This window comes from Cuculus canorus, chromosome 17 (genome assembly GCF_017976375.1).
Source record: "Cuculus canorus isolate bCucCan1 chromosome 17, bCucCan1.pri, whole genome shotgun sequence".
Classification (NCBI taxonomy): domain Eukaryota; kingdom Metazoa; phylum Chordata; class Aves; order Cuculiformes; family Cuculidae; genus Cuculus; species Cuculus canorus.
Genome location: NC_071417.1, coordinates 3,143,939 through 3,156,991, shown reverse-complemented (window position 1 = coordinate 3,156,991; position 13,053 = coordinate 3,143,939).

The window sequence follows — 13,053 nt, the reverse complement described above, 5'->3', positions numbered from 1 at the left end:
TAAAATTAAAATTCAACAAGTGTAGTAATAATTTTCTAAAGGTTCCTAAGTTGCCGAGTGTTTTAACATTATAAAGGAAAATGGAATGAAGGGAACATACCTTTGTGCCTGAATTCCCACTGAGTAAACAATCAAATGATTTATTGAGCTTTGCCTACTTCTTAGATCTTGGAGTATCTGTGAGTAATGTTTGATCTCTGTGAAGGAATCCGCTTGAAATGTACAAAAATATTCTGACTGTGAAGATTGTTTATCAAGAGCTGTCGGTGAGGTTTGCCCTCTCCATGCCACTCAAACCATTAATCAACTGGACCATTTAGCATTTGTCAGCCTCCGCTGGACTTCATACGCAGTCAGTAGAAATCATTCCAGTGAGCTCTCTGTAGCCAAGATTAAGACCATTTGGCAGATAAACTTTTCTGGTGTGAAATCAGTAATTAATAATACCTAAACATGCATTCTAGTTAACATTCTGAAAAGCCGACTTTATGAGGGTCCTCACATGAATAAATGTGAGTGTGTAAATTCTGTGTGGAAACTGAGGCATAGAAGTCTACATTTTTATCATTTGCACATGGAAACACAAAACCTAAACACCAGGATAACATGTGAGGATTGTTCAAAAGAGTGAGAAAAGTGAACCAAAAGAACATCAAGCAATAGACTCACTCTTTTAAGATAAATAATTTCTAAAATATGTAACTATAGTAATTTACTCTAGACACTCGAAAAATAAATAAATTTTTCATATTGTTGTATACGATTTCAGAACAGAAGAGGTATTTAAAGCTACATCCTTATATAGCAGATTGTTTCTGAGACAACTGAATCAAAAAGGTAAGAGTAAGGTAGACAAAACTCAAGAAGAAATAAAAAATGAAATACTAGGAGGATTTTCTCTACATTGTTTTAAGGATATGATATTGCACAAGGTTTTCTAATCAAAGAATTACTCATTGGTAATTATATTTTCCTTTCAGATTTTCAGATCAAAACCACTTTGCGTACTCACCTACAAAACAGATTCTGTATCCAACATCATTGCCATGTATTTCTGTCTATCAGAGAGATCTGTCTTTCTGAGAAGCACATTTTCAGTTGCAGACAGCATCTTCTGTTTTGAAAAAGCAAGGCATGTTCTTCCTGGCTTTAAAAGCAACACTCACTCCTGGAAGATAAAGGACTCTACTCTGCCATCATTGGAATAGCTCTGGAACAGAGACCTCGGTAACATCTGAGTGTTCCCATTGTCTGTGCACTGACTGCTCAAAAAAGCAGGAGGCAAACCTGTGTAAAATTCATCACCATTTGGTAGCTGATTGATTTTACACAGCAACTCTCCCAGCTGAAATGCTGCCTACTTTATTTTCAGACAACCCGCGAGCTGAGGCAGGGCTGGGGAGGGGAGAGAAAGGCCATTGTAGAATTCCATAAAAGATATGTATTCCTAATCTATCTCTCTCAAATACCTGCCAGGACTCAAGAAGAGCCACTCAAGAACTGCTGTGTGACAGAAGTGACAGAAGAGTTCGTGGGCAGGGTGTGCAGTCCAAGACTTAGCCAGGTGTTTTTTCCTTTGGCCTTGCTATAGCACTCATGTTCATGTACTTGCAAACGTCACTTCTGTCCAGTTACCGCTTCTAATTTTATGAACTATTGCTCAAAAAGGCCATCAGAGTAGTCAAATTTCATATCTATATAGAAATGCAAAGATTTACTAGCCAAAAGGGAAAGATTATGACTCTACAACAAGCAGAACACCGGAAGAATCATGGTCACGCTGTTAGCACTAAGCGTTATTCATGTGATGTGCATAAGAAAGTATGAAAGAGATTTTGGAAGTTAAGAGTTAGGTAAGCAGGAATAAGGATTAAAACACGGTCTTTTCCAGCTCCTCAGCTTCCCTGTACAGAATAGTTGGCGCGGTGTTTTTTTAAGCCCGTCACAAAAAGCATTAAATACAAATTTGTGAAATAAGCTTATGGTTTAGTGGAATTTAAGCACAGCATTGTAAGCCAGTAAAGAATGACAACTAGATTTATAGTAGCCAACTTAATAAATATCATTGTTCATATCGGGGTATACATATAGAATCTCATGCACTCAATTTTTCATGATTCACGTGTAACCCAAAATGCCAAAATTAACCTTAGACATTGTTATTCCAACCTGTTGTAAGCTGAATGCATACTGCATCAAATTGGATTAATGCCTAAGAAGTATACAACAGAAATTACTGTCTCTCCCTAAGATGGGTGGGGGAGGAGGGGGGGGAAATGGCTTTGATTAACGTAGACTAAAACAAATTAAACATATAAAGAAAGTTGATCTTAATCTGAGAAAGAAAACTATCACAATTCTTCCATTTGCACTCAAATAGGTGGAGGAAAAAACAAAGACAGTTTGGTTTACAAAAAAAGTGTTATGTACTTGCAAAGTTTGCTGATTAAACCATCCTCTTTTGTGCCTACACATCCTACCTGTTCCCTCCAGTGCACTTACGCCAGTGCCAGCTAGACTCTGTTTGAATAAGCTAAGCCAGTTTGAATAAGCTAACTAATCTCATAAAGAGTGAACAATTTGCAGAAAACCTTTTCTTAGTCCACTTAATTTTATGTTGACTCAGCACTAAAGCGGCTCAGCCCAACATTCCTGGGACCACATCACAGTCGTGAGACTTAACCTCCTTGTTTTGAAACGAGTCTGTCTCTGCCTCTGCTAATACGTACAGAAAGGGTGAGAGTCCCTGCGAAAGGACTGAGAGATGAACCAAATGAAGTGGAACAGGAGCCCACCCGTATTTCCACAATCCCCTCTGAGGGGACAAGTGCATTATCAGCTACTGTTAGAGTGCTTTGTTCTTCTTCCAGTACCTGAAGTGGCCACCAAAAACCTGGGGAGGCACTGTTAACAAAGGCTTGTAGTTGAAGCCTTTGAATTGAATTGAACCGTATGTGGAGTTGAGGCTGTGTGGCAGTGTTTGGCTGAATCTGAACTGCCGAGGAGAAGTCAGAATTTTGACATAAGATTTATTATCCTGGTCATACACCATTTACGACTAATGTTTTGTATTTCAACTTAATCAGGTGTTGGCAGGTTTACCTGGTATGACATAGCATAAGAAAATGAAGTGATAGTACACTTAGGAGTGAACACAGTGTGAAAGACACAGGAAAGAATAGTCTTTAACCACACACACTGCACCATACAGAGCCGTTAAACCACCATACTTATATAAATTCAAATCTGCTCTTGTAATGCCATTCCAGGGCCCACAAGAGTCAAGGAATTATTTTTTTTTTACTGATAGGAAGTTGTTAAATCAGTTTTATATGATACCTCAGAAGGGAGAATATGCACCAATTTCATTGGCATCAGAACTGATTAAACAACTCAAGCACATTTTCTTTGTTATTAAGACAGCATGTTACCTATAGTACTTATCCCTTCCCTCTTGCTTCCCCACTTCTTTTCCACTTTATTCAGGCTAACTCCTGACTCTCGTCAGTAACAACTCAACTTGCCTACTGCAGGAAGGGAGAGTTCTCCCAGATATGTGGAAACCTTATCACTACAGTTGTCACAGCAAACTCATCCTTTTTATTCTTGAACTCTTATAATCATTTCAGTAGATAACATGAAGAAAATAAAAGCTGTAAAATTATGACAGAAGTCTGTTTGCAACTTGAGAGATCCAGAAAATTAAACATATAAAAACTATTAAAGATGTACTGTATTAATTAGCAAAAATAGTCATTTCTTGCATTGAGACAAAATGAAACAATCACTGCCTTTGCCAAGTAATGAGAAACATGACCCAAAAGAAGAGTGAAATCTATTACTTCTATGATTGTTGTCTTAAGTGTCATGCAATCAGAGGCTGTTTTGCATTCATAACACATCCAGAATCTATCGGATTGAGCTCAGTTACTACAGCTGTTTCTCTGAAACTTTGTTTCCTCTGAAACTAAAATATTTGATTGCAATAATACTGCAATTTACTGCAAAATTCCTTTTCATTCTATGGTATAAAAGTGCAGAATCAATATGCAATAGTATTTTGAAGGTCATACATTTCAATTATACTCAATCTTATGTGTAAGCTACAAATTGCTTTAATCGAGGATGTGTGAGGCAAATGCGTAAGCTCTAGAAATTGTTTCAGATATTGTTTTATTCTTATGACTTCTTTATTTCTTAATAAATGTTTCCAAGATCAATGAAACTCTCTCTCTAGTGAAAACACGGATTCATGTTGATAATGTGAATAAAATAATAAATAAATGATAAATAATATTTACAGAATTAACCTATCAAAATTATGATTATTAAAGTATTAAATGTTATTCACATTATTTTTAAACATAACAGTCCCTTAAGGAGTTGTAGTTACTGGAGGCAATATAAACTGGAGCCCATACGGATTAAATGGGAGGAGAGTCTTGTACTCTTGAGCACTTCAAGCTCATTGGTTTTGCTCATTGTCTTGACTGGGAGAAATACATGTCTGTGTTTGGCAAAGTCAAAAGATCTCAAGAACAGATCTAATTAAAGTAACAAAATATTTTTTATGATGGATGTGCTGTTTTTCTGAAACTGAAGGAGTTTCACAGAAATATATTGAGCTGAATAAAAATTTCTGTAGGTGGAGTGCCTGCAGTCCAGGATAGACTGCTGAGAATTGTAGAATAGTTTGGGTTGGGAGGGACCTTAAAGCCCATCCAGTTCCAACCCTCTGCCATGGGCAGGGACACCTCCCACTGGCTCAGGCTGCCCAAGGCCCATCCAACCTGGCCTGGAACCCCTCCAGGGATGGGGCAGCCACAGCTTCCCTGGGCAACCTGGGCCAGGGCCTCACCACTCTCATGGGGAAGAAATTCCTCCTTATGTCCAGTCTAAATCTGTCCCTCTCCAGTTTACACCAGTTCCAGCTTGTCCTATCCCCACAAGCCTTTGTGAACAGCCCCTCTCCAGCTTTCTTGTAGCCCCTTCAGGTACTGGAAGGTCACTATAAGGTCTCGTTGAAGCCTTCTCTTCTCCACGCTCAATACCCCCAGCTCTCTCAGCCTGTCCTTGTAGGGAAGGTGCTCCAGCCCTCGGATCATCTTTACAGCCTCCTCTGGACCCATTCCAACAGCTCCATCTCCTCCTTACGCTGATCCCTGATCAGATCATAATGCATCTCCTGTTCAGTGCCAAATGTTTTGTATCCTACACAAAAATTGTTAGCAAGAACACATGTAATACAGCCATAAACCCACACAATGCAATAGCTGTCATTTGAACAATTATATACAAATGTTTTGCCAAAATACTACCCACTGTGTCACAATCTTTCAGGGAATGGCACGTTTTTCCGCTGACTATAGAATGTGATTGCTAGTGGGTTTCCCTCAGAGCACTATCTGGTCTTTTTTATTCCTGTCCCCCATTCCGGTAGGGACTGGGCATATATTAACAAATCCGTTTTGTCTGCAGACTTGGAAATCCATCATAAGCCTGTCTGTCGATGAGTTGTTTTATCTGTTGCAAGATAAAAAACCAGGAGTGACAAAACCACTATCTTTTTATGCTGAAAAACAGGGGAAAGAATCAGTAGATCTCAATGCACCTTACCTGAGCTATCATAACACTTTTTTAAACTGCTTTTTCTCTCCTGAATGTTACATGAACAGCCCTGAAGTATCAGTTCTTTCAATTTTCTTTAATAAAGCATTATTTATAGATGCATTATTTATAATGCATTATTTTTTCCCATTCGAAAGGACATGAACTATTTTTTTTTTAAGTCAGAGGTGAGTATTATCAGCATGCCCTATATAGAAAAAAGTCATATTGATCCATTTATGCTTCTCAGGACTGTCACAGGTGTGTTTTAATTAGGAAAATAACTGAGGTAAATTTTTGATGGTGTTTTCTATGCTGTTATAATCAATTGCTACCATTTTAGGTTTTGCAGACTATATTTTAAAAAAAAAATTTAAAAAAAAATGGTCTTGCTTGGTCTTTACTGGGATAATTTTCATTTTACACAAAACATTTTTGGGGTTAGAGAATGGGTCTTTAAGCAGTCTTCATCTGTTCCTTACATCCTTTTTTTACTGCATGTTTTCTCAAAACATGATTTTTGCCCCATACATAGGTCTGAAATACTCTCTATGAATAATCTACTTGCTAGGAAAATAATTTTAGGAGAGGTAACTTTAGCACATTAAACATTTTTGCAAATTTCAAGCCTAAAACTGACAAAAAAAAAAAGTTTGGACGACAGTTATTTACAGGAATAGCTGGTACGTGTTATTCATGCTGCCTGACAGTTTGCTCAGCTGCACAGTTTTTACCTCTTTATAGCACTGCAGACCTTTACAGATGTCAATTTAAACACTACCAAAACTGTGCTACATCTCCAGCTGAATCAGGAGAACAGGAAAATACTAACACTCTACTAAACTGCCTTTCACCCCTGAGAAGGTCAGGGTTAATAGAGCTTCCCCAGTGGCTTGTGCAGAGCTGCCACTCACTTCATCTCTTCTGCAAGCCTGGAGACACTCAATCCATCTGCAGTTTCCTTCAGATTTGAAACACATCATCTTTTTCAGGGGATACTTCAATCTGCACATTTGGCTGAATAACGTCATGTCGTGTTGGTGATGAAAACATGTTTTAAACATAATAGTAATCTTAGATTATTTTTCTTGAGAAAACTCTATGAAGATACTATGGACAGAAATTATTTTTTATTACTTTATTTAGAAAACAGGAGATAGAAACACTATTCCTTATGGCCTGATAAGCCTTTATAATGCTGTAATTATTATGAGTTACATTTTCCCTTTGCATCGCAGTGGTAAGATAGGTGCTCTCGCACTCTAATGTGCAGCTCCAAGACAAAGGGAGGATCATAGAATAGTTTGGGTTGGAAGGGACCTTAAAGCCCATCCAGTTCCACCCCCTGCCATGGGCAGGGACACCTCCCACTGGCTCAGGCTGCCCAAGGCCCATCCAACCTGGCCTGGAACCCCTCCAGGGATGGGGCAGCCGCAGCTTCCCTGGGCAACCTGGGCCAGGGCATCACCACCCTCATGGGGAAGAAATTCTTCCTAATGTCCAGCCTAAATCTGCCCCTCTCCAGCTTACACCAGTTCCAGCTTGTCCTATCACCACAAGCTTTTGTGAATAGCCCCTCTCCAGTTTTCTTGTAGCCCCTCCAGGTACTGGAAGGTCACTATGAGGTCTCCCTTGGAGCCTTCTCTTCTCCAGGCTGAACAACTCCAACTCTCTCAGCCTGTCCCCATATAGAAGGTGCTCCAGTCCTCTGATCATCTTTACAGCCACCTCTGGACCCGTTCCAACAGCTCCATCTCCTTCTTACGTTGAGGATTCCAGAACTGGACACATTATTCCAAATGAGGTCTCCCAAGAGAGGAACAGAGGGACAGAATCCCCTCCCTCGCCCTGGTGGCCACACTTCTTTTGATGCAGCCCAGGACACGGTTGGTTTCTGGGCTGCGAGCGCATTTTGCCGGCTCATGTCAAGCTTCTCATCGACCAGCACCCCAAGTCCTTCTCTGCAGGGCTGCTTTCAATGACATCATTTCTCATCGTGTACTGAAAATTGCCCCCACCCAGGTGCAGGACCTTACACTTGGCCTTGCTGAATCTCATGAGGGTGAAGCAGAGCTTTGTTTATAAATTGGACTGTGCATTTCTGGAAGCACACAATATACTGCCTTTTTGTTATTCTTCCAAGAGAAGGCAAAAGAATCAAAAAAGCAAAGCAAAACCACAAAATAAAAAATGAGCAGTAGGAACAAAAAAAAAAAATGGACTTTCAGTGTTGTGTTTACAGTTTCTATCTGATTTCAGTAACACATAAAAATTGTGTTGTCTTATAACCACTTTTCCTCAGATGTACTGTAGCGGAAAAGAATATGGTTCCTTTCTAAGGAAACAGTTTTCTTTTTAACATCCTTAAATAAAGTTTTCTTTCTGAAGTTTTCTTCTAAAATATCTGATATTAACCTCTATCAGCATCAAGATAAATGGGCCTAATCTTATCCAATATACTAATTCTTTTGTTCCTATTAATTTCGATCTACAAGAAAATCTATTTTCTGTTGCTCTTCAATAGTGATTAGTAAGTGTTTTGAAAGGTATAACAGAACAGGAAATCAGTAACTAAATCTTAATCCTATCCTTTAATCTTGGAGCATCAATGTCAAGGTAGCTAGGAGATTTTAAAGTTCTTGCCTGTTGTATTTGTTGAGTTCATGCATATGGTGATTGTATTAATACCTGGTGATACTTGCTCAGCCAGTTGGTCAAATTATAAACAGAGAATTGCCATTAAGTTTATACAACAAATATCCAAGTTTCCCTGACTCTATCACATCAGCTTCTATTATCAAAAAGAAAAGAAACTTGATTCAAGGATACTCAGGGCATCAAGAAATATTGATCATAATGCATAAGACTGTGCCTTTATGGGTTTCTGCGAATTAAATAAATGAGTGTTGTCATTAGGGAATAATTCTATTGAGTTAAAAGTCATGAGACTCAGTCAATATGCAGAACGTATATTCAGCAGCTAAAGAGATTAAAACAAAGATTTCTAAAGTCTTTCTTCTGACTGATAGCATGATGTACAACCTGATGTTCACGTATTTATCATACTGGTTATTAATCTGATCTCATAACTACTAAAAGAATGAGTTATGAGAGTTCAGAGTGGGCTAGAAAAATAGTACAGGTGGAGGCTAGAGTAAAAGACATCCAAACACTCACACCAGGGAAAAACAGAGTTTAGTAAAAGATAAAAAAATAATTTTTAAAAAAATTTTATTTAAATTTTAAAAAAATTAAAATTTTTAAATTTTATTCATTTATTTTCTTAAATTAAAAAACCAGACTTTAAAGAAAAGTATTATTGAGCAGCCATTACAAAGCAACTGAACACTGACACATCAAGATGATGGTAGAGATCTGCATAACAACAACCTGCTAACAAGACCAAAGGGCGTGGAAGAAGAAAATACTGATAACAGTATCAGGCACTTCCTATATAGAATGCACCAAAAGAAAATGTCTTCCTCGGTCATTTATGCATGTCAAGGCAGGGGTTTTTTTGTATTATTTAACTAGTAAAATCCTCAGCTATAGAAGAAGGACATTTTGGTCGTTCATAGAGACCAATCAAAATCTGGGAGACCACTATGAGAGAGTCTGTGGGCAGCTAAGCATGCACATGAAACAGAAACTGGAAGCAGACAACTGTCCTAATAACTGGAAGTTCTTTTGCTTGTTTTGCGTTTGCTTTAAAAAAAAAATAACCATTGGTACCATTTTTCAATCTCCTGTATTTATTTCTGTCATATTTCAGCTGTGGTTTTTGAGATATTGATATTTGCAAGAATTGCCTGGAAGTTATAAATGTTATTTTATAGTATTTACATAAGAGTCAGCAGTGGAAGACGTTTCAGCAGTTGGATGTTTTGGCTGAAATAATCAACAGCAACTTGTTTTGGCTTGTAGTTAACTGACTTGTGTCTGAGCCTCTGGAGACTACACCACATTATAAACCACAGCAGTGGTTCTATCAGACCTTAAACTTTACTTTGAAAATAAAAGCCTTACGAGGCAATGTAAAAGGAAAATGTTGAAGTTTCAGAGTAAAGAAAGTTAAGAGAGGCAAATGAAAGATCTGCCAAACAGTTTATTAGTGACATGGGGTGCAGGGCTGAAGAGGGCGTAGACTTCACCTCAAAAGCATTATTTCTAAATAACACATTTAAGAAATGACTGCACAGCCTAAATGGGGCTAACAAGGTAAAATAAGCTACCTAAATGGTCACTCTACCCCATATATTAAGTATAAATGACATCCTGTAAGATGCCATGTATTTTTAATGACTGTCCTCTGGTCAACCATAATGGGTTCATAACAGATGTAGCTTATTTGAACAACTTATTAAGGAAGAGAGGAAAGATCTGACCTCATTTAGCTAATATGGAGGCAGCATTCCATGTGGAAAGTACAATTAAAGCTGCTTTACATAGTTCAGATTACAAAGAGAAATGATCAAGAGACGCAACAATTCAAGGGAGGCAAAACTATTCCGCTAAAGCATGGACAAACATGCCTACATCCAGGCTCAGCGAAGCGTCACCTTGTGGAGCCACCTGAGTTGGCTGTGGTGAGTTATCTCTGGAGTCAGAAGCACCAGGGCTGCCTCAGTGTGGTGCTTTGTTTAATTACCCCTTCAGGGAGGCAGAACTAATTACCTTGGCTTGCGCCCAAATGGATATTGTTTCCAGGGCTCACACTGCTAGCTCTGCATGGTACCACACAGCGTGCTGGAAAGACTTTTCTATCCAATTGATTATCTATACCATGGCATTGCTTGAGCTAGATAAGCATATCCTACCTGATAAGTGATGGAAACGCCACAGAACTAAAGGCGCAGAGAATAACAAGATATTATTTGTGGAGTAGAAAATTATCTATTTATTATAGCTATAAGGTTAAGTCAGTCAACAAGTTTAGCCATGAGCCATCTTCTCTATGATTGATTATAAATCAGACTAAATGTCAAGTATGGGTTTTGTTACAGAACCTTATGAGCATTAAAATAAGTCACTTTAAAATAATTTGTCTTCTAGCACCATATTTGTTAAGCACGCTGCCTCCTAGAAGGCAAATAACACGACAAAGATCTGTACACTAGAGAATTTTTATTTAAGGTTAAAATTTTCCTCTAGCATTGAAACTTTCAGTCTGGATTTTATATTAATTTTGTTGTTTTAATTTTATGTTGTTGTACACTAAAAATTCATCCTTCAGAACTATTCTGAAAGTGAAAGGTATTTAGAGCCACGCCTTACAACATGGTTGCCAAAGCGCCCTACGGTTAGCAAACATTGACAAGGAGTATCTCGGTTCAGGAAGCTCCACAGGTCAAACAGCAACTGAACATTACTTTTAGAAAGCAAATACACTTATCCTAACTCGGTAACGTGACAGGAGTAACCTCTGAAATTTTAGTGTGGTCAGAAAATCTGTGTTCCAAATGCAGAAATGGGAAGATGACATTCTCTGACATTGTTGTGCTGATCTTTGGGTGGAAACTGCAGTTATGGAGCTGAACATGCAAAGTGTTCTTAAGAACTAGAGGAGACTTTCTGAGTTCTGTTTGGAGGTTAAAGCCATTCAGCAAGTTCACTGGTAGTTTTGCCTTTGACAAGAAAATGCGATCAGATTGAAAATTCAATAGCATAAAACCATCAGTGGCAAAGCGATCCTTAACAGAGAAAAAATAAAGTTCTCAGAGGAAAGCAGGCATTTTTTTTCACAATATTTTAGACTGTCAGTCACCGAACGCAAATCAATCTGATTTAAGAAGAAGAACATATCTAAAGGAGAGCTGAATTCGTTTCCCTACCTCTTTTGTTTGAACCTGTCATATTTCTCTGCCCTTCTCATCCTCTGTTTTTGCAGACTTAACTTTTGCTAAGCATTTAGATCTGCAGAGCCTGGTTATAAAATATTCAGCACCATCATAGTTTCAAATAAATTTGAAACTCTACACTTCTGCCCCATTCCAAGTGCAAGCTCAGTTTCAGTTATATATTTTAATCCCATCGGTTTTCTGAACAGTGTTTCTAAGTATCTGCTTTGAAGCCTAGCATTGGTGGATGCACTTGCTTAAAGCACCCCAGGAAGGGCTTTCCCGAAGTAGCTCGTGGACATAGGATGTCCTTGGGTTTCAGGGAGAGGGGCACAGAGTGTTCTGTGCAGGTCTCTGGGCTTTTCAATCCCCTGTGCTTGGCAACAGCTCTGTTCCTTCAATCTTTTGACTACCTCCCCTGTCTGACCCAGGACACGTGTAAGCTTCTCCCAGAAAAGAAACCTTTCCAACATGTCTCCATCATCTGGCTTGGCCCAGAAAGCCAAATGTATCCTGCGCTGCATCAAAAGAAGCGTAGCCAGCAAGGTGAGGGAGGGGATTCTGCCCCTCTGCTCCTCTCTTGGGAGACCTCATCTGGAGTATTGTGTCCAGTTCTGAAATCCTCAACATAAGAGGGAGATGGAGCTGTTGGAATGGTTCAGATGAGGCTACAAAGACGATCAGAGGACAGGAAATTCTTCCTTACGAGGACAGGCTGACAGAGTTGGGGTTGTTCATCCTGGAGAAGAGAAGGCTCCAAGGAGACCTTACAGCGACCTTCCAGTACTGAAGGGGCTACAGGAAAGCTGGGGAGGGGCTGTTTACAAAAGCTTGGAGTGACAGGATGAAGGGCAATGGGTATAAACTGGAGAGGGGCAGATTTAGACTGGCCATGAGGAGGAATTTCTTCACTGTGAGGGTGGTGAGGCCCTGGCCCAGGTTGCCCAGGGAAGCTGTGGCTGCCCCATCCCTGGAGGGGTTCCAGGCCAGGTTGGATGGGCCTTGGGCAGCCTGAGCCAGTGGGAGGTGTCCCTGCCCATGGCAGGGGTGGAACTGGATGGGCTTTAAGGTCCTTTCCAACCCAAACTATTCCATGATTCTATGATCTCCTTTTCTCCAGCTGACAAGCTACTGAAAGCCCTGCAGGTGGGCAATGCTGAGCCACTCATTCTCACAGTGCTTAACCTTTGCTTCCCGTGCTGGCTGGGAATGGGCCCTCGTGCACAGACCTACCGCAACTATTTATATTTCAGCATCTCTAGCTGAAAGGGGGATTAATATTGTCAGAAACAGTAAATAGTTCCTGACATGATTTAATGAAGAGTAACCATCAAGGACTAGAATGTTAAATATTTAGCATTTATTTTAAACATTAAATAATGAAGGTCCCCCCTGAATTTTTAAATCTTATCCAGATTTTATAGAAACTGAAAATAAACCTGGAAACATCTAGCATGAAAGATTTACACCCCTTGAGCAGGAGAAAGGGACTAGGAGCAGGACATCAGGGACTACACATTATAAATATTTCAGATCACATCTATTAAAATAAAATATTGTACGACCTCATATCATCTCAGGTAAATATGCTCCCTGGTACCAATCTTGG